This window comes from Paramisgurnus dabryanus, chromosome 3, assembly GCF_030506205.2.
Source record: "Paramisgurnus dabryanus chromosome 3, PD_genome_1.1, whole genome shotgun sequence".
NCBI lineage: Eukaryota > Metazoa > Chordata > Actinopteri > Cypriniformes > Cobitidae > Paramisgurnus > Paramisgurnus dabryanus.
The window spans coordinates 19149981-19172682 of NC_133339.1; the positions used below are offsets into that span (position 1 = coordinate 19149981).

A 22702-nucleotide genomic window follows, 5' to 3' on the forward strand; every position below is an offset into this window, starting at 1 on the left:
TTAATTTATTTGTGACTTTAAAGGAGCAATTTTATTTTCAGTTTTTATGTTTTTTCTTAAAATAGATCACAAATAGATGACTTCAAAGCGTGTTTTAAAGGGGACATATCATGAACATTTGACTTTTTCCACGTTTAATTGTTAATTTGCATTTTGAAGGACACACCCAAAGTGGCAATTTTAACATGTTACAATAAATGATCTATAACCATATTCCCCTTGGCTCCGTTTAAAAACAGGCAATCAATGAGAACAGATCTGTTCTTCAGGTCTGTGAGGAGCTTTAACCCAGCGTTTCTCTCTCTTTGAGTGTGTTTGAGAGTCTTTTGAGCTAGAACTTCACATTTGGTTCAAAACGCAATAAATACATTTTTAAGATTTTTAAGCAATAAATAAATAAGATGAAATCCACTATTTTCTGTTACAAACTTTTACATAGCATCTTTAGATTATTATAACATTAAATATGATTTTCAAAGATTTATTATAAAAAATGATTATTTTTTCGCAAAATGCCATAAATCCATGACATGTTAAAAAATGCTATAAATCTATTGAATCAATATATAAATGTGCATTCATCTTTGCCATGTTTTATTCATTTAGTTGACTAGTGGTATACACTGATTAAAAAATAAACATTAATGGCATTAATCAAACACTTACTTTGTCATTTTAAGAACATTGTCATTGCTGCTGTCATCCTTGGGACGTCGTCGGTGAACTTTTTTGACAGCGATCAGCTGTAAAATGTTTTGGTCCTGCTCAATTTTCATTGACTTTGAGTAAAATAATGGAAAGTCCCCTGGGCTCAATGTGTTGGCATGACAGAAGCTTGATGCTGTCGGGAGAACAAACAACAGCCATTTTTCCGTCACCCGAGTGCCCCGAATGGCTTACGTTTCTTTTCCGCCACAGAGGTTTGCCATCAAAAGTATTATTTTGTTTTGTTTGTTTGTTGATAACGAAGTAGATGATGAAAACTAGGATTCTGTGTGTATTCAACGCGCCGCCATTATTGTTTACAGTGCGTGGAATGGTGCGCTGTGATTTGTTGAGCGGATTTATTGCATTCTGCAGAGAAGGAGGAGTCACGTTTGTCGCATTTTGGAAAAAAGACAGAAAAGATGACAGAATAGCACGGCGGATATCGGATTTTGTGTAAAATTAAGAATTGACTTTTTAATACTGACCCGATACAATACTGATTTTGGTGGTAGCTAATAAAAAAAGGCGTTTATTAGGTTTTGGAACCAAACTCTTCATATGTACTCTGGAGACACCAAAGAGTTATTTTACATCTTTAAAAAGTCTTGTGAAATGTTCCTTTTAAAACAAAACATATTTTACTTTGAAATCGCCCAACCTTAATTGAACATAATCATAAAACATCTGCTTTGATGAAACCAGCAATTTTATCATTCAATGAAATGAACATGACCTTCACAAATAACTGCAGCAAAAATATGTCTTATAGTATTTGTCATTACCCAGTTTCATAAAAGATGTCAGTAGTTCTCAAGAAAGAGAGAGAAAGAAACAAATGCATAAATGAGTTGCAAGCTGTTTCATGTACACAGTCAGGCCATGCGTTAAGTATTCGGGACCATGCATCGCCGTATGCATTTGCATCCTTGCACAGAATTGCTTGTTTTTGGCCTTTGTGTGTGTAAGAGAGAGTGAGACCTTGGAAAATGTCAATCATAGAAAGCGTACGCTCATTCAAATACAGTCTATGAATGTTTATCAGTAAGTGTGATGCAGAGGACATTTCGGTATATTCATAGGGCTGATGTGAGCTGACAGGTGTAGCTAAGCGCAGCTAAGTATCACATATAACATGGAAGGGAGAAAGAGAAACCCATGAACACACACCGCTAATCTTATGGATGTTCTCTTTGACAGAGAATGCAAACAGTTCCATTAATGCATAATAGTGCATACTATGTTGGCCACAAGAGAGAAACTGTATAAACACGTGAGCCACACGAGTGAATACATCTGACAAAACCTGCAGTAAACATTAAAAGCAAATATTTTGCAAAGGCATTTAATATGAATTTATTTTAAATTTGTTATTATTTATTTATTTATAGTCCAACACATCTGCCAGATTTCACTGAAAGCATTTCATCTCTGACCACTTGTGCTCGACCCCTAACAGTGTGCAAGCGTATCATACACAAACACTTGATCTGTTCCCTGCGCTCTCGATGTCTTTGATATTAAACTTTCTATTTCACAGTCTATTTCAGTAAACCGCATATAAGATGCTCTGATGATGAGTTAGCAAGTTTTATTAACTTTATACCAAATTTACTTCATATGTCAACAACGTTTGTTTGTGTGTACTTGTACAGCTATCTTTGTGAGAATCAATTTTTATGTAAGACCATCAAAGTGATGACAGCAAAGTGAGGACGGTCCTCACTTTCTGACACTCCTTTAAAGCAGGGGCGGCGTTTGCGTATGGCAGGGTATGGCAGTTGCCATACCCTAGCAGTCAGACAAAACACCAGAAATCAACAGGCTATAATGAAGCTCATTAAAAATAATATTAAATATTTTCAGTTGAACATATCTGAACATTGGTACATCACGTATATGGATAATTTACGCGTGTGCTCGACTTCATGCTATAATACAGGAACCGACATGTGGATGACATCAACGTGCCGCGAGAGCGGTTTGAAAGCAAACTCTTCCCATGATTTCTCACCTCACCCTCGCGGTACTTTGATGTCATCAGCCTGTCATTCTTGCAGCGCAGCTTGAATTGTGCAGGAGGTTTCATGATTACCGCTGTTGTTATAATCTTTATTTTCGCAAGTAAATTTATTTTCGTTTTTTGTTTTAACATTCAAACCGACTCACGGTTCTCCCCCACACTCGCGCAATCCATATTGCATACATTATTCCAGACGTAATATGATTTGTTCTCTGTGGATAAATAAACATGTTCTTACACTGGGAAATTGTAGCCCAGTCGAAGTGTATTAATTATTTGCGCGCGTTTTTGAATATGGCGACTTGTGGAATAAAAACTGCACGACGACAAAAGGTAAGACTTGTTTTTGCATTTAGCCCTGTTTTACTAAGAGTTTTATTTAGTGTTTTAGTCTTTGGTTAGCTGGCTGGGTTAACTACGTGTGCTCTATCACATCATTAAAAGTCTTTATTGTGTTTTTATAAGTGTTTATTGGCGGCTGTCATGACAAGATTTGTGAAGGGATGTTACAGTATGTTTTGATATTATCTTGTTTAAGTTTATCTGTTGCTGGAGTTGCACTTAGTTAATGACAACATTTGAAAAGCATTTTAAACAACCATGATTTCTATTTTGGTTTTTCATTTGTATTGCAAATACTTCCGTATTGTTGTCAGTAGTGTACATCCGTGCAAATATAATATGATTTTATACAGGTTGGTGGAGTATGTACACATATGGATATAATGGTTTCATAGATTCGTTATTTAAATGGCCTTCTTGTACGAAGAATTTTTGCCATACCCTAGGTTTTCTTGAAACGCCGCCACTGCTTTAAAGGTCTGTCTAAGGGTTACGGTTTAGTTTGGGTTGGGTTTAGTTGTAATGGTTGGGGTTAGGGTAAAGGGGTAGGATTTACGTAGGAATAGCTGTACAAACTGTGTGTGTGTGTGTGTGTGTGTGTGTGTGTGTGTGTGTGTGTGTGTGTGTGTGTGTGTGTGTGTGTGTGTGTGTGTGTGTCCTATTCACATTAGATGAAGCCCAGTGACGTCAGTAATTTAGCAGTACCTCTGGGTCTCATCTGTTCTGAAAATGCTGCGTGTGTGTGTGTATGTGTGTGTGTGTGTGTGTGTGTGTGTACAGTCCTAGTGACATTTACATGAGTGATTGTGTAGGACTGGGGGAAGCCTGCAGTGATATTTTCATTTTGAGATACTATAGTAAGAAGAGGAAGAATACACAAATCTGACAGAAGGGATGCTCTATTTGGAAAGCAGATTCGATTTAGATTAATGCAAAAAACTGAATAACAAATTGGATTATAGAAGAGTAGAATCTGAAAAAAGACATTTTTTGATTTGATTAAATGCTGCAAGTGTTCAATTCTAATTCACTGAATCTCAGTGTAAACATAAAAATATAAATACCATTGGTTCATTTCAGATTAATAAGGTCAATATTGTACTGTAGATGTAAGACCCAGACATGCACGGACTGTTCTTGGCAGGTGTCAGATTTAGTATAAATTGGGTGGAGAGTAGTTAAAGATTATATTTAAATAGCTTATATAGCTAAATTCATATGGTGTATATAAAGGGGTGAGCTGGGCACAAACTAATGCGGGGTTAATTGTAACACTTTACATATTTATACAGTGCTTGAATATTTTTGAGGCATGGAAGTAAATTTCTTCATTTTATGTTTTTGGGAGTTGGGTGTGTAAGTCACCAAATCCAACCTTATATTATTTTAATCACTGTCTTGTTACCTAAAACATAACACCATTTTGAAACATGTCAGCAACTCCTAGTAACTGATTACTGGGATTGAAATCATTTTTACACAGCGGGGTTAGTTGTCACACAGTGTTACAATTAAGCCTCAGGTATACAACGATAATAAAATGAAAACTATATAAATACTATTCATCAAAACGATAACTGTTTATACACTATCAGTGGAAATATTTCCAAAAAGATTTTTTGTCTTAATTGTGCAGCCCTTTAAAAAAAAATATATATATATTTATATGCATTGATGCATAATACAAGGATGGTTAGATTAAGGATCATGGATTCATGATGGATAAAAGTGTGGATCTATCTATTATAGGCAGATATATAAACAATATCCACCTTTAGTATATAGACAGAATTTTATTGAATCATTTGTGTTTAAACCAAAATTTCTAGCCGGTGTTACTACAAACTCTCTGTTTGTTACTATGAACCCCACCTACAGTATGGTGTAAATTGTAACATTTGCACGCCTTTCACTTTTGGTGTAATTGTACGGTAACAGTAGGTCCCACAAACAAACTTTAAGTGTTCATTTGTAGCAGAGATGTGTGTGTTGATTGTGTAAAAAATTACTTATCTAACTTAAATATTTTTTGAATGATAGAGCCAAAGCCAAAAAGCATTAGGTTGTACCCCGCTCTCCTCTACTACTGAGCCTGGACAACAAACCAGTCATAAGGGTAAATTTCATTAAGTATGGTTTGTAAGGACCGGACAATATTCTAGGGAGATACAACTATTTGAAAATCTGGAATCTGACGATGCAAAAAATCTAAATATTGATAAAATTGCCTTTAAAGTTGTCCAAATTGGCAACACAGATTACTAATGCTAAATACATTTTTATATATTTATGGTAGAAAATTGACAAAATATCCTCACTTTTCTTAATATCCTAATGATTTTTGGCTTAAAAGTTGATACATTTTAACTATGGTATAAATAAAAATTATGTGGTATAAATATAAACAGAAATCTATGAGATGTCCTCACTAATGTAGTAAACAAACCCTTACTGAGGTGCTCGGTTGGCTGTACCAACTGCAGGAGGGTTTCTCAATTGCCACCGAAATATCCATACACGCCTCCCCAAGGATGAAGCTGCGTGTGTTTTATTACCCCGGGGTGCTCAGAAAGCATCAGGCCTCCGGGTATTTTAAGAGTTTCTTCAGTCTCCTCCATAAAAATGTCCTGCTGTATGATTGTGGCATTCCTGCAGACATAAACAAAAAGTTAAAACCAGTATCTGATTATGTCAGAATTATACCAAGTTTTGTGTAAGCATTAAAGTACGAGAGACTCGAATGCCTTCTACTGTTTATCTTTAAACCCCTTTATGTTTAATAAAAATATATAATAATTAAATATCAAAGCAACATGATCTCATGGAAATCCTTGTTATGGTCACTACCCCAAATTTCTCGTGTCATTTTATGTATTGTTTTCTCGTTGTATTTTTCTTATTTTTAAATAATTGTTGCTTGGGGTTAGGGTTAGGATGTACTTTTATGTATTGGTTTCTACATTTTTTTATCTTTCGCTTTAAAAACTATTCTCACCTGGAGTTAGGGTTAATGATGTAATATACAGTGCTAGTAGTAATGTGATTTTATAGTAATTGTTGTTTGCGAAAAACCATTGACCAATCAGCATCAAAGACCAGAACGGCATTATAAGATACTTTTTTAGTAAATTGTTGCAATTGAGGCTGCCTGAGGTGTTTCTCTTGATTGTCTTTTGTGTGCAATTATTAAAACATTGACCTCTATAGGTTTCGCCTGAATGACCTATGTTTTTATTGTAGTCTTACATAAAAAGTAACCGCGGTTTTATTGCATTAACCATGTTTAACCTTTCGGTTTATGAAGTAAAATCACAGTCAGCACAAATTTAATTTCGTTTGTACTTTAGTGCATTATAGTGCTATAGCTTGAGTTTTTGCAACCTATAGGAACCATCACCTGTGTTCACCTTAGCAACTGCAAGGCAATGAACCAGAACATTGTACTGTGCATTGTGAGCAAGAACCACTCACAATTCTTCTGAATGCATAAAATCCAGTTTATAGATATAGTATAATTATGAGTGCTAGGCATTTTTCAAAGTTTTCCCAAAATGCTCTGCTCTCAGGTCTGGTTAATAAACAAGAGGGTCTGTAAACTCCAGGACTCAGCAGACAGGAACTGCTGCTGTCAGGCTTTATTGAGTCTGTAAAGAAAACCAGTCAGAAGGGAAAGCATGTCAAACTTTATTGCCTTTTCACTATCCAGCAAATCTTTCCTTACCGCCAATAGATTACTGCTTTGATGCACCTGGTGTATAGGATATGATATTATCACTGCACAATTTTTTTCATATCTCAGATCAAGGCCGAATGGTTCCTTGAGTAAACATTTAATCACACACAAACGGAAGTCTTTACCTCAGATTATTGTGCAAAAACATACACTGCTAAACAAGTCTAAGCCTCTTTTTAGTGTAGCAGGCGCATCAGGGCCAAATATTTTCCCTACTGTGATATACCGCTACTGGCAGAATCACATACAGACATACACACCCGATGAAACATCATTCGCCCTACGGCTAACTGGGCCACTACAAACCATCTGCCTCACCCGCTGAAACACTGAACTAACTGACGCATGCTAACAGCTAATTACTTCATTTTTTAAACGCATTACAATAAAATCACTCTCCACCCAGACATATTTAAGGTAGAAGAGGGATGCAGGGGTCCCTTATTGCATCATAAAATGACAAAGGATCCAAATTAGCTGCAAAAAATTACTTTCTTTCTTAGTATTTTTGTCTTGTTTTCAGTAAAAATATCTAAAAATTCTTAAATTAAGATGCTTTTTCTTGATGAGCAAAATGACCTAAGAAAATAAGACAAAGAAATATAAAATTTAAGTGAATTTGTGCTTAAAACAAGCTAAATTATCTGCCTAATCTTCAAATAAGATTTGGTTTTATTAAACACTTAATTTTAGCTAAATTTTCTCACCCCACTGGCAAATATTTTTGCTTGTTTCAAGCACAAATTTTCTTAAATTGTATATTTTTTTTGTCTAAAAACTAGACTTATTTTCTAATATAATTTTGCTCATTAAGAAAATACAGCTTGATTTAAGAATTTTTTTGCTATTTCTACTGAAAACAAGACAAAAATACTAAGTTAGAAAGTAATTTTCCAGTGTAAAAACTAAACTACATTGCAAGAAATGATTTTCAAGAAAAAATACTTTTTTTTAGTATTTTTGTCTTTTTTACAGTAAAAATTTCTAAAAATTCCTAAATTAAGATGCTTTTTCTTAATGAGAAAAATGACCTAAGAAAATAAGACAAAAAAATATAAAATGTAAGTGAATTTGTGCTTAAAACAAGCTAAATTATCTGCCAATGGGGTGAGAAAAAAATCTTTAAATAAGATTTCTTTTTTCTTAAACACTTAATTCTGGCAAAATTTTCTCACCCCATTGGCAAATATTTTTGCTTGTTTCAAGCACAAATTTACTTAAATTGTATATTTTTTTTTCTCTAAAAACTAGACTTATTTTCTAATATAATTTTGCTCATTAAGAAATTCATCTTGATTTAAGAAATGTTAGCTATTTCTACTGAAAACAAGACAAAATACAAAGTAAGAAAGTCATTTTTGCAGTGTTAACACTGCAAGAAATAATTTTCAAGAAAAAAACTTTTTTTATTATTTTTGTCTTGTTTTCAGTAAAAATATCTAAAAATTCTTAAATTAAAATGCTTTTTCTTGATGAGCAAAACGACCCAAGAAAATAAGTCTAGTTTTAAGTGAATTTGTGCATAAAACAAGCAAAAAAAAAAAACTGCCAATGGGCTAAGCTAATTATTCTTCAGTTTTTTCTTGAATTTGTTATTATGACAAAATCTTCAGTTTTTTTTTTTTGATTGTTTTATGCACATATTCACTTACATTTGATATTTATGGTCTAAAAACAAGACTTATTTTCTTGGTCATTTTTCTCATCAAGAAAAAGCATCTAAATTTAAGAATTTTTAGATATTTTTATTGAAAACAAGACAATACAATAGAAAATACTAAGATTTTCTTTCTTGAAAATCATTTTTTGGAGTGTATAAAGCATATTACACCTTTTTTTTTTTGGTACAATTTCTGTACATTTCTATATTCTTTCTTTTGTATTTTGCTTCACCTGTAGTTTGTGAGGAAGCATTCAATACCCAATAAATGACTTTGACTTAACTTACGAAAAGATACAAAAGCTGGATTTAAGCTTATTTTAAAGGCTGTATCCTTGGATGCATATTGTACGTCATTGAAATTATACATCTTCAGTGACGTATGCGATCAAGGTAAATACTAGCAAATTTCAGCAAAATCATTCCATTTTATTATAGTAGTTAAAAATACATATCTGACACATGATCCAATGCGATAAAAACCAGTCAAGACCATTTAGGATTAAGGGTGGTCCAGCTGAGTCTGTTGTCTTGCTTTCAGTTGGAAAGCAACTAGAGTCTAGACCACCGCGTGTCTACATGTGCTTGTCTGAGTGTCTCTGAATGGGTCCTAAACTGAATTTAGGACCCAGTTGGGTGCAGTTATTGCTGATTTGGCATGCCAGTAGTTTGTCTTCCCACCTTTGATTACCAACAGAGAGTCTTAATAAGGATTTTGCTGAAAGTGGCTGTTTAATTAAGGACCACATGGCTCTTCAATGAGAATGAACATGCTGGGATCGAATCAGGAAGTTTGGAAATCCCTGATCCAGTAATACACACCTATTCCAGCACATACTGTACATCCTCAATCAGAAATTCATTCATCATGGGCATTAAAATGATGACCTTCATGATTCGCTCTAGTTTTCTATCAATAAACGGCCAAATGATTGTTTATTGCCGCTCTCTTACTTGCTGCAGGTGAAACTGAGCTGTTTCAAATATTTAACTGCAGGAAAAGCAAATAAACGTCCTGATTTAAACGCAGCCGGGAACAGATGCGTCTCAGCATGTGTGTCGCTGTTCTTCAGATTGCATGTTATGCACGGGAGCGCTGCATTAAGTGAAAGTGATACAAGCTGGAATGCACCGATGCATTTACGCATCAGACAACATTCCTACAATCTCCGGTTCCCTTGAAATCGATCAGGTTGTTTTGTTTTGGTTCAACACGGTGCGGATTTAAGATCAATAGAACTGACAGGTCAGGTTAACTCGGTTATCATGGCAGTTTTTGTCAATAGTTTCTTGATTGAATACACGTTTCTCATTTCATGAAGGTAATGGGAATTAATGCACTGATTCAGACGGAGATGAGGTGATGCAAAGAAGAGGTTGAGAAAACTTTAGGCTGCTGGTTGGTAGCAGGTGTTTGTTTTCACGACTGTGAATCACTGTACATTTGCATAAAGCTGAACTGTTGCTGTAAAGAGTTGCTCAGTTGCTTTCATTCCAGGGAACACACATACTGATAAAATATAGTATATATCTACTATATACACTATCCTCCGGTTTCACAGAAAAGGTTTAGGCTAGTCCTAGACTACCTGTTTCGACTGAAAATATGCCAGTGTCATTGATTCGCCTCAGGATACACACCAGTAACATCTTTCTCCAAGAAATGTTTACAAAAGATGCCTAAATGTCTTAGAAGGTCTAGTCCTGGCTTTAGCTAAGCATTGTCTGTGAAATGGGCCTGTAAATTGCTTTGGATTAATGTTTCTGCCAAATGCGTAAATGTCACAACCTTTCTCATATCGCAAAGGTCTGTTGGTCATGTTCCTGGAAATCTTTAGGTGTCTTTAGGTGTCACAGTGGTGAATGTGCACATTTTTTAAGTTTTGTCTCCATGCAGGGGTGTGTAAATTTTAGCGACATCTAGTGGTGAGACTGTGATATTGCAACCAACAGCTCACCCCTCATTTTTAAAACGCATTATGGCAGCTGCCACAGGACAAACACGTCGTCTGAGACAACGTAGGGACAAAACGCACTAGGTAGAACAGTTTTTCCATTTAGGGCTACTGTAGAAACATGAAGGCGACTTCCATGTTAGGGACCCACGGTGTATTTCGATAAAAACGTATTGAGCTAATTTTAAGGTAGTAAAAAAAATACATTTAATTTTGTACTGTAAGGTCTTTATACACCACTGATAATATAGTTATGTATATTATATTGCATTTCTATTAAGAAATCCTTCTAAAAAAGATACACAATACACCTTTAATCCCAATTTAGTGCCGATTCGTTACTTTAAATTATGACTGACAGTGTGTAAATCAATTAAGTAATATTATTAATATTTAACAGTACGTTAACACGGCGTAAGCATTAACGCTTTCTATTCACTTTCAATGGGTGACGTCATGCGTTGTCAAACTGAATTGTGGATCCGTCGGCGCCACGTCACTGCCATTTCTCGCGGCAGATGTTGAACATTTCTCAATTTTTCAAGTGGGGTGGACTTGATTTTGTCGTTTGAGAACTGATTTGAGAACACAAAGCATATAAATTCACATCAAAAGATGCGCTATACTTTTTCATTGACCATCATTTTGACGGACAGGGGTATAAAAAAATTTGTCATAATCATTTTTATTACATGGCTTTTTGGAATGCTTGATTCTGATTGGCCAGTCACGACATTTCCAGGTTTGTTTTTTTCCAGATAAAAATCATTCAAAACTAATAACACACGGTAACGCGGATGCTGCAAATTATTTTGACAGGTACAGTTTTATATTACACAAAAATATATAAATAATATGTCTTTTAATAACATATGACATTATATTTACAATGGCAAAACGTTTCATTCGTTCATGGTAGGTTTCTTCAAAAATAAAATTTTTTAGCAAATAGCTGAAATAATTGCATTCTTGTAAAATTTACGATCATCAAAACATACATGGAGTGTAAAATAAATAGTTTGTTGCTTCAGTTTTTTATAAATTGGGTAAGAGCATCTAGTGGATAATAGTGGAATTACAGATTACCATAAAAACTTGTCAGGAAAGCGTCATTGGCAGGGAAACGCTTTCTCTTAATTGACAAGATAAAAACCGAACATAAATGGGTTTTCCTAGGGGAAGGTCTGCATTCGTTAAAAAATAGATCATAAAATATTTCAAATAAAAATGTAATGTTCCTTACCTTACTTATGAGGTAAGCAATAGTCATGTAATAAGCGGAAAAATGTATAGGCAGCAGGTTGTTATTGTGAAAAAGCCCCTTGACGCAAAGTAGATCACCCCCGATCACACTGTCGGGGCTTATTTCTGTGATAACAACCGGCTGCCTACACGTTATCCCTTACATAACCCCCATTAATTTTCAGACGTAACATTTTTTTTGATTAAAGATTATGATGGCACATGAATTTTAAAAAACTAATGAAGCACACAGATAAATAATTTATAAATAAAACACTACAATATTTCATAAAAAATGTAAGTTTTTCGTTTCTATTTTATGGTACTTTAAATGTGAAACGATTATTGCCTTCTGGCTCTGTCTCTACATTCAAGTTAGCAAATGAGTTTAAAAATATCATAGTTAACACTTTGTACAAACCAGCTGGTGCATCGTGACAAGATTCCAGTTACAAGCGATTTGTCTCTCCACAGCCAATTGCAGCCAATCAAAGCATTACTCAAAATCCTTAGATCAACTAAAGGGTTGGGTGTATACAGTTAAATAATGCTGTAAGGTTCATTGAAGTTTGTGTTTGTGTGGTCCACCAGCCTTGACAGCAAAATGATTCCTATAGAAGCATATCAGTGGAGCTTATAGCAGAAATCTGGCCAGAGCTGAGAGTTTCATTCTTCTGGTTGTTATCATGAAAGAGACAGACCCTTCTGGATTCTTCAGCCCGGCGCTCCTGGCAAACCGTTGCTTTAGATACATGTCCCAAGGTACCATCCCGTCCCACTTATGAGCCTGAAGAACAGTGAATGGAGAGACAATGATGTCACAAGGGAAAAATGAAACCTGGCTGTATGGTCGACCGGAATATTGAATGGCGCTGGAATCAGGTCATCCTTTCAATTCATTTGCAGTGTCTGCTTCTATATAATCTTTACACAGCCATTGATTAAAACATCGCCAGTGAGTGAGGAGGTTGGTTAAAGGAACCATTCGGCCAAAAATATATTACAATTCTCTCAACATTTAAAGAGCTCAGATGCAAAACCCTCTAAGTGTGTCTGACATGCTTTCTTGTTTTCTTTCCTTTTCACTCATCCATGTCAGGGCAGCAGCAGTCAATGAATTTAACCGCACTGCAGACATCTTGCAACATCTTGCATCTTGGATATCAAATTAGTCGATTTGGACCAAAATCTTAACCCAAATAGAATGGTATTTAATAAACTGGCGCAAACTGGACCTTCACAGACCAGATAAAAGTATATGCACATAAAAACAGATCATTCTAAGGTAATAAAACGACCAATTATCCAACTCATACAATTGCTTTGGTTGTTTGTCCATTTTACAAAATACGACCAATAGATGCATTTACTAAATTTGCGCATCAGGTGAAACTTAATATATTAGGGTATAAAGTTATATTTTAGGGTATAATTTTGCTATGATGACATGTACTGGAATAAGATTTTCAATTTAAACCACCAGGATTAATTGAATTTTATTACAAATGACACTATTCAGGCATTTAGAGCAAATAACGTACCCATTTATTTATTATATGATATAAACACAGCATACAAAACAGTCACAACTTTTTTTAACAACCTGGTCTCATGGGAAATACGTACCTCTGCACACTTTTTTGCAGCGCCAAAAATATGTACCAATAGGCACGTATTGCTACAGTTTTGAAAAACAAACGTCCACTGGGGTCGCTAAAGAGAAGAACTCCATGTGACATTACATTAGGAGTTGCATTTCATTACATCGCGAGATTTAACAACGCATTGGTAAGTTAAGTGTCTTTAATTTGATATAAAGTTTATTACTCTATATAAATCAGGTTAAAAGTGTTCAATTCAATCGCTGTTTTATATCTGTCAGTTCTGCTTAGGCTTATTGTATCTCAAAATGATTTTAAATCAGCACATCGTAACTAAAACGATTAAATGCCATCCTCAGCTTTAACGTGACGCAGATTCGATCAGTTAATATTAGGATAAAGGTAACGCGATACGCGTCGATTTTACCATGCTTTACCACAGTAAAAGTTTATTATGGCTACTGCGTGGTAAAACCCGAATACGCGTCGAATTTACCATGCTTTACCACAGTAACAGTTTATTTCGGCTACTGCGTGGTAAAACTCGAATACGCGTCGAATTTACCATGCTTTACCACAGTAACAGTTTATTTCGGCTACTGCGTGGTAAAACCCGAATACGCGTCGAAATTACCATGCTTTACCACAGTAACAGTGTATTTCGGCTACTGCGTGGTAAAACCCTAATACGCGTCGAATTTACCATGCTTTACCACAGTAACAGTTTATTTCGGCTACTGCGTGGTAAAACTCGAATACGCGTCGAATTTACCATGCTTTACCACAGTAACAGTTTATTTCGGCTACTGCGTGGTAAAACCCTAATACGCGTCGAATTTACCATGCTTTACCACAGTAACAGTTTATTTCGGCTACTGCGTGGTAAAACCCGATACGCGTCTAGTTTACCATGCTTTACCACGGTAACAGTATACTCTCACCTCAGCCCCCCCCCTCCCAGAATGTTTTAGATGTCTTCATATATAAAACACCTCCCATACGAAAATAACCCATGGTTTTATTGTGGTAAAAGTGTAGTAACCATGTTTTTTTGGTGTATTGATTACTATGAGCAAAACCATGGTTTTACTACAATAACCATGGTTAAACTATGGTTTTTGAAAACCATGGTAACTACAAAATAACCATGGTTTTGACAAACACCTGATTCCACTCATCAGTCTTGTTCCAGAATGTTTAAAACGTTCCTTAATTAACACACTTACAAGCTAATGAACTGAATCAGCCCTTACAAAATTTAACCATGGTTTTACTACAGTTAAAACCAAAAAAACATGGTTACTGTAGTAACTACAATAACCATGGTTTAATTATGGTTTTTGAAAACCATGGTAACTACAAAATAACCATGGTTTTGACAACCATGGTTTTCAAAAACCATAGTTAAACCATGGTTCTTGTAGTTACTACAGTAACCATGTTTTTTTTTAACTGTAGTAAAACCATGGTTAATTTTTGTAAGGGCTGATTCAGTTCATTAGCTTGTTAGTGTGTTAATTAAGGAACATTTTAAACATTCTGGAACAAGACTGATGAGTGGAATCAGGTGTTTCATATAAGGAGACATTTAAAACATTTTGGGAGGTGGACCTTGAGGACTGAAGTTGGGAACCACTGACCTAAAGGATTATTAGGAACACCTGTTCAATTTCTCATTTATGCAGTTATCTAATCAACCAATCACATGGCAGTTGCTTCAATGCATTTAGGGGTGTGGTCCTGGTCAAGACAATCTCCTGAACTCCAAACTGAATGTCAGAATGGGAAAGAAAGGTGTGGTGTTTAATCAGACCCAGCGCGCACAAAAACCACGCGCGAGTGAGAGATACGAGCACGCGAACACTATTCGAGCGCGAAAAAGCAGAACACAATTGTGTAAAGCATCCTTGCGAGAGCGCACCTCCGCTCAGCGCACACAAATGCAGTCACGCAAGCAAGGGCTTGAATGAGCTTTTGCTCGATTCTGACTCTCTCTATGCTCTCACAGCTGCACCACACACGCTCGCTCGATCAATATGACTTTTGGGTCTTTGGGGGCGGGACATTGACTGATGTCTTCGTGCCTATGATTGGTTGGTTGATTTAATCAGTGATTTGCATAATCTTCTGTTCTCAATTCGTATCCAGTCAATCTAGGTAGAGAAGACACATTTTAATAGGACCCTTATGTCGGAGCCAACCCTATCTCACAGCGAATTCGTAATAATTCAAACGATTTAACCAAGTGGCTAAATCGTATGAAATCATATGAGCTGGCTCGTACGAAATCGTACGATTAGTTCATCGCATTTAACACAGCCCTGTGTCGCAGGGATTTCGTGCTAATTAATACGAATATATTAAATCGTACTATACCATACGATTTTGTTCATCGCATTCAAGAAGCGTGACCCGTAGCCAGAAAAAAACCTCTGGGTGTGCATCTGAAAATCTGCGTGTGTCACAGGCAGGCAAGATAACCATAAACGCTGGGGAATTCAGGTGCTGTAATCGACTCATCTCGTTATAGATCAAGATAATTTATGAAGATCTTTAAACGAAGGATTGGAATATCAGATAGTTGACATGGTAAGCAAGTTAGTTAATATTTTTAATTAAAAAAAAGGAAAAAACGAAATAAAACGAATAGCATACATTATTGTTGTTGCGGTGTGTCACGTGACAATCATGACCCGTCGCCATGGACACAAGGGGTCAGATAAAATATTTGTAACTTGCGTGTGAAAGGTTTATTTTAAATATATATATATATTCTAAGTAAACAACAAAATTGAAACTATAAATAAATATTCTGCATCCATTTTAGGTGTGCCACTCTGGGTGGCTCCGGCACACTCGTGGCTACGCCCTGCCGTGACCCAAATCTCATTCGCACATCATCGCGAAATTTATCATCAATTTACAAATGTCATCACATCTCGGTGAGTATACCATAAAGTGTATGTTTGTTCGATTTTAAATTCATTATATGTGTTAATCCAGATCGGCTTCTAAATGTTCTCTGAATTGTATTGGTCATCTATATTACATTCTTTCTTTTTGTTCAAAATAAGTTCAACACAACACATAATCAAGCAGTGGGTGAAAAGCTAGTCACGTTATGTTAGTCACCATTAACATAACGTGACAGATCCTCGATCATTTTATTATATTCATATTTTTGGAATTAACTACCAATGTACTTCTACTGTGGTATTTTGTGTTTATAGTACACAAATCGTACCATGTTTTTACCGCAGTTAGTCTACTTCTACTGTGGTGTTTTGTAGTACAGTAACAGCAAACCTTATGCTTTTACCACAGTAGTTCAGCCCTTTTATACATGGTAAAAAACAGTAACAACAACACCGTGCTTTTAATACATTTGATGTACAAATCTGAAATCTTTAGACATTTGGATCTTTCTTTTTGGTCAGTTTTATTCTTTTGCCGTTTTATTTATTTATTTATCTTATTATATAGTCTTATGATAGTGGGCGGATCTTGGGTAAATAGTTGTAAATAGTTATATACATACAATGTTTAGTAAATAAAGAATTTAAAAAATATCCAAAATTTGTAATTCACAATTTTTTTTGTCTTGCAGTTTCTTCACATACATCTCATACTCCTCCATCTACACGCTCCACAACATTTAAACCAACGGCTCTTTTAAGAGCCATCACTTGCAAAAGCTTTCCTACTCACTCACTCACTCACTCACTCACTCACTCACTCACTCTCTCTCCTACTCACTCACTCACTCACTCACTCACTCACTCTCTCTCCTACTCACTCACTCACTCACTCACTCACCCTCCAACTCACTCACTCACTCTCCTATAGGGATGTGCAAAAAAATCGTCTGCGATTCTCATGCGTGTTTCATCAGTAAAGCCAGTTTCGTGATTAGAAGTAAATCGCCATCAGCTGCTTTCAGATGGAGCGGCATTAATTACACAGACCCGTAGTTCACCGAGAAGATAGGCAAAATTGCATCGATTATCGGAGTCGATTTTCCTTGATTTTGAACCAGATTTTGCCTAGCTTCTCGTTGAACTACGGGTCTGTGTAATATATGCCGCTCCATCTGAAAGCAGCTGATGGCGTTTTACTTCTAATCACGGAACCGGCATTACTGATGAAACACGCATGAGAATCACAGACGATTTTTTTGCATAGCCCTACTCTCCTACGCACTCACACACACACTCACTCTCCCCCTCTCTCTGTTTGTCCCTCTTTCAATTTGCTTTGCCTATTTCTCTTTGCATTCTTTCTTTTCTTTAATATGGCATCTTCAGGTTTTGACCAGTTATGCCAGGAAGCTGCAACTATTTCAAAACATCTTGACATGAAAGCTGACAATGCTGAACTTGAAGCAGCTACCAGGGAGGCTGAAGAAATTCTACAAATGTTCAATCCTCCACTGGTAATGTTAATTACATTTCAGTTTCCTTCTTCATTTGGTTAATTTTTTATTTACACTTAAGTTGCTTTAATAAATGTATATTTTTATCTGTTCATAGATTTCCAAGTCCTTACTTTCAATCACTTTTAGCATTTTATTTTAACATGTTTATTTCCATTTTTTTTTCAGCTGAAAAAGAAGACCAAACGAGCGATTTCCTGGACTCAACAGACACAGTGAACTTTGAACTGCATTTCAAAGGTAATATTGGTTATATAAAATATCCGTATATCCACATAAATGGACTCAGGTCCGTAATAGTGCCAATATAAATAATATAGTTTTATAAAATTGATTGTTGTCTGTTGTTACATCTGTAGCCAGCTTCTCAGCCGCAACACCGAGAACCAGAGTTGAGGTCAATGTACTGCTGAGAAAAGTGCAAGATCTGTTTAACCAAAAATATAGTAAGCATATGTTCAAACACTTTTTAAGTCTTGATAACCTAATATACCTTAATGTATCCATGGCATTATTATCAAATCAATAACTTATTTGTGTCCATCAACCATACGATTATGACACATTACCAAAATGACTGTTTACAGCCGGTACACTGGCTATTAACAGGATGGGAGAGTCACAATTTTCCGACTGTGTTACAATGTGTAAAATGTACATGCATGTGTTTGCCCGTGTCTTTCAGAGGATGCCGGAGGTACTGGAAGGCTCCCCTACCAGTCCCTGGTAAATCAAGGCATGACAGTTAAAGTTGCAGGACAGCCTCAAAAAGCCATCCTATTATGGAAGGAAGCAGTTGGAGGGCATTTTCATTTGAAATCAGTAAGTGAGATTAACAGTGGTTTTGTTTCTCCACCTGTGTTTCGGCAGATCACTTGGCTCTATGCAAAGTGGAAAAAATAAGTTAACTTAACAATAATACGGGCCTACATTTGAGTCTTTGTATAGTGCAGCACTGGGTGAGTTAAGTTTTGACCCACAATAAGTAAATATTGGATAGAACAAATGCTGGATTGTTGTTATGCAACCATGGGGTATAATAACCCAGCAGTTGGGTTAAAACAACCCAGCATTGGGTCAATATTAACCCAGTAGTGTGTTCTGTCCAATATTTACCCAACATGCGTAAAAAAATAACCCAGATATTTTTAGACTGTGGGCCACTATATTTCTCCATGTCTCCCCAACCAGTCGAGGCAAATGGCTGCCCATTCTGAACCATGGTTCTGCTCGAGTTTGCTGCATATTAAAAGGAAGTTGCCATTGCACTCTCAGAAAAAAGGTATAAAAGTTGTACCTTTTTGTCACTGGTACACTACCTTTTGAAAAGGTCCTAAAATGTACCATTTAGGTACAGATATGTACCTATGAGGTACCAGCATGTAGCTTGGTGGTACCAATGTATACCTTTTAGGTACAAAAGTGTACTTTTTGAAAAGGTAGTGCCCCAATGTCAACTTTTGTATCTTCATGTACCTTTTTTCTGAGAGTTTGTAGCCTAATAATATAAAGAGTACAGTATGGTCTAGACCTACTCTGTTTGAAAAGTGCTGTGAGGAACTTTGTTATGAATTGGCACTTTAAAAATTCAATGTAATTCAATTGAAACAGATTCAGGTTATAGATTCTGTATGTGTCTATGACAGTTTGTAAGGGATGTAACACTATTTCTTAGTTGCAGTTTCCTCATTACAGTGGACACATTTTCTAAAAAGGCACCTCTCCAGAATATCCTATAGCTGCTTAGTTGAATTTGAATAGTGATTGTGATGGCCCTTGGCAACAGTTGAATTTTATCTATAAAATTATATTTCTTCATTAATACTGCTGTGTGATGCAGAAAGACCAGTTATTTGTTATGCTTCTAAGTGTTTCTTTTTTTCCCTATACATTAATTAGATGCAGCACAATGCAACTCCACTGACAAAGCAGAAGGAATGTCAGAGGCGATGGACGCAGAAGGTACGCTGAGTTGTTTTTATTTTATCTTTAAATAAATATATTAAACTTTTAAATATATTAAACTTAAGAAGCATAGTTTACTAGATATGTAATTGTGGTCATTACACTGTACATTTCACCACTATACACATTATTAAAACAATAATCAAATCAAAAGATGAAATCTGTGTGTGATAGTTTAACATCTTCAAATCAACAGACACAGCAGATGTTGCCCAGAAATTTTAGAGGCTATGTGTGAAAATGGTATTTCTTTTCATTGTAATACAATTTGAATGGTATTGCTTAAGTTCAAGCTTAATTAAAACTACTCTTCTGAAAAGTCTGCCATTGACATTGGACACAAAGAGAAAAGCTCACTTGTTTGAAAATTACAATTTAGATATACAATACTTATTAAGGTGACATTTAACATCTTTTATAGACCATTTTGCAAGATGTAAACAACACTGGTCCAGAAGCACGTCCTGTATCAGTTTTTTAACACAGCATAAACGTTGGGATAAAATACAACCAACAGGACATATAAAACTTAATCAAAAAGTTAAAGAAAAATGTTTAAGATGTTTTCTTTATGTGTGAAATAAAGAAAACCGTTACAAACTGAAACAGGAAGTTGCTTACATCTTGCAATGATAATTTTACACTTTGAATTGGCTGTTGATATTTAGATGCAAACAATGAATGGTACTGTATCTGTATTTGACCTACAATTTACTAATTAACTATTGACAGTATAAATGTTGACACATTGCATTATGAATTTGTAATTTAGATTCAAATGTTGTATTAAGAAAGTTGTTATTATGTTTTATGTTCTACAGAGCTGGAAGAAAAGTCCTCAGAAACAGCCACTACTGTAGCTATCGTGATGACTGCAGATTAAGGTATCTTTTCAAATTGTGCTGATTTTTATGTCCCATTGTGAATAATAAGCTCTTCCTTATAGTAGACCAGGCCAAGTAGACCTGGTTTGGAGGCAGCAACATGAATAAAAACAGTTAGTTTCAACAGATTACAATACTTTAACAAGAACAGATATTGGAACAGAACCATAGACCAAAACATTTAAAAAGGGAAACAATCCACTACACAGTGACACATTGTGACAAATCAGCCTCCAAATCTTTCATTTAGGATCTAACAGCATTAAACTAGATTCACTTTGTAAGTCTTTCAACGGGCAGTTTCCAGGCAGAACGTGCAGAATATATAAACAAAGTTCTGTACATACATTTGGGACCTAATGTATAAAAACATTTTAAAGGGTGTTGTCCAGGACATTGTCTTAAATTACAAACAGAGATAGAAGGTGAGCACACCAACAATTGCTTTTAAAATGATGATGTTCCTGTGTACAAGCCTATGAATGGCTTGAACAGGCCAACCTACGACTGTATGAGTTATGGCATTACAGTTAGTAATGCTAAAGCTGAAGAATAAAGTGCTGGTGAGATTTTTTAAAATTGAGTTACACTTCTGAATCATGTTTGATTTACATACATTTCTGAAATGGAAAACCCAGAGTTTTCCTTGTTTCCGCTTTCTGAAATGTGCCCCAGGAATTCTTCTTTGTTGACCTGCTTGTATCTTATGATTGAGCGTCAGCAATACCCACATTTTAATTTGGCAATAGAATATTGAATAAACTGCCTTTGAAATGTTACTTAAAATATGCTCTTGAGTATTAATTCAACTAACTGGCTTGACTTAAATATATTTGTTTTGATAGATGGAGGCCATTTGTGCTGTGTCTGCCGCGTCCTTTTCGATGACAGGAAGAAAAATGCTTCAAAGAAGTGGCGTTCATGGTCACAGTGCACAGTGTGCCAATCATGGTCACACACTGCATGTGGTTTTAAAAAAACATGTGCCTTAAATGCCAGTGTAAAGACACCATGCAAACAGCCTGTAGCGCTGCATCAGTGATAGGAAACATGCTAGTTACACAAGATGTTTTATGTTTTAACTTTGAGTTGTTTTTACTTTGTTCATGACCCCATCCCTACAAACACACACACACACACACATTTTTTTTTATTTTTATGTATTAGGTGCCATTTAATCTTTTTCATGCAAATGTATTGTAATGATTACACTTATAATAAAACATATTTTTCATTCACTCTTTATTGTTGTCATTTGTTGGCACCATAAGTGTGGTCCCTTTACCTGGGACATGTGGGGACCAATTAATATCTATTGTACTGAATTTAGTCCACAGGTTGTAAATGATAAGTAGCCTATTGTTTCATATTTTATCAATGGTTCGGTAGGTTGGGTGTTGGCAAAGACCTCGCCATACTTTTCAATACAGTGAGTCAAAGTTCGATTTCATGTTATGATTAAATAGTTTACATAACTTTCACTTCTTTTTGCAGTCTTGCTGTCACTGAGAGGTATTTGGCAAATTGGATATTGGAAAGTTGGTTTATCTCAGAGCAGTAGTGATACTTGTGAAAACTTTGATATACAACTGAACAGTACAATTTAAACAACTTTAAATACAATGGTTGCTATAAAGGATGATGGGGATGATGATGTTATGTGTATCTGCTTTATCAAAGTGATTTTCCTCCATCACACAGATGAAGTTGAAGCAAATCTCTATTACCACATTTAATGTTATGAAAAGAACCATCATGACAGAAATATATATTTATATATGAATTGAAAGTAATACAAAAAAAATTGAGACCAGAAACCCATCATGAGTTAAAAAACTGGCTATGCTCAGTTGTAAGGAATTTTTTGGAATGATTAAGTAATTTCACATTTTGTGTTTTAAATTAAAGTGACAACACAAGTAACAAAATTTGGTGTTCCAATAATAAAACTGATTGTGTTGTTTTAACACATCTGTTTTTAAAGTGTATGTATTACTCTACAGAATGCTGTACCATTCATTAACAAAGTTTTAAATAATATATACTGTATACTACACTTTACTATAGTATTGGTATTTACTATAAATTACTTTAGTACTTTTTATGTGTGCAGAATTTTTATGACTGGACACACCTGATCCACATACATTTACGGTATAG

At 35.4% G+C, this 22702-nt stretch overlaps 1 protein-coding gene and 2 long non-coding RNA genes across 4 annotated transcripts in view; all 3 read left to right on the plus strand.

Moving 5' to 3' along the window:
* Positions 1-22702, plus strand: part of LOC135768592 (protein shisa-9) — an 88815-nt gene that overhangs the window by 15212 nt on the left and 50901 nt on the right. The gene's annotated exons all lie outside the window — the stretch shown is intronic.
* On the plus strand, positions 13275-17129 carry LOC135733988 (uncharacterized). The gene is made up of 3 exons (XR_010527065.2): positions 13275-13448; positions 16089-16203; positions 16869-17129. It is a non-coding gene; the product is annotated as an uncharacterized lncRNA (long non-coding RNA).
* LOC135733987 (uncharacterized) lies at positions 17195-21780 on the plus strand. The gene is made up of 7 exons (XR_010527064.2): positions 17195-17693; positions 17862-17933; positions 18053-18139; positions 18379-18515; positions 19593-19655; positions 20480-20542; positions 21388-21780. It is a non-coding gene; the product is annotated as an uncharacterized lncRNA (long non-coding RNA).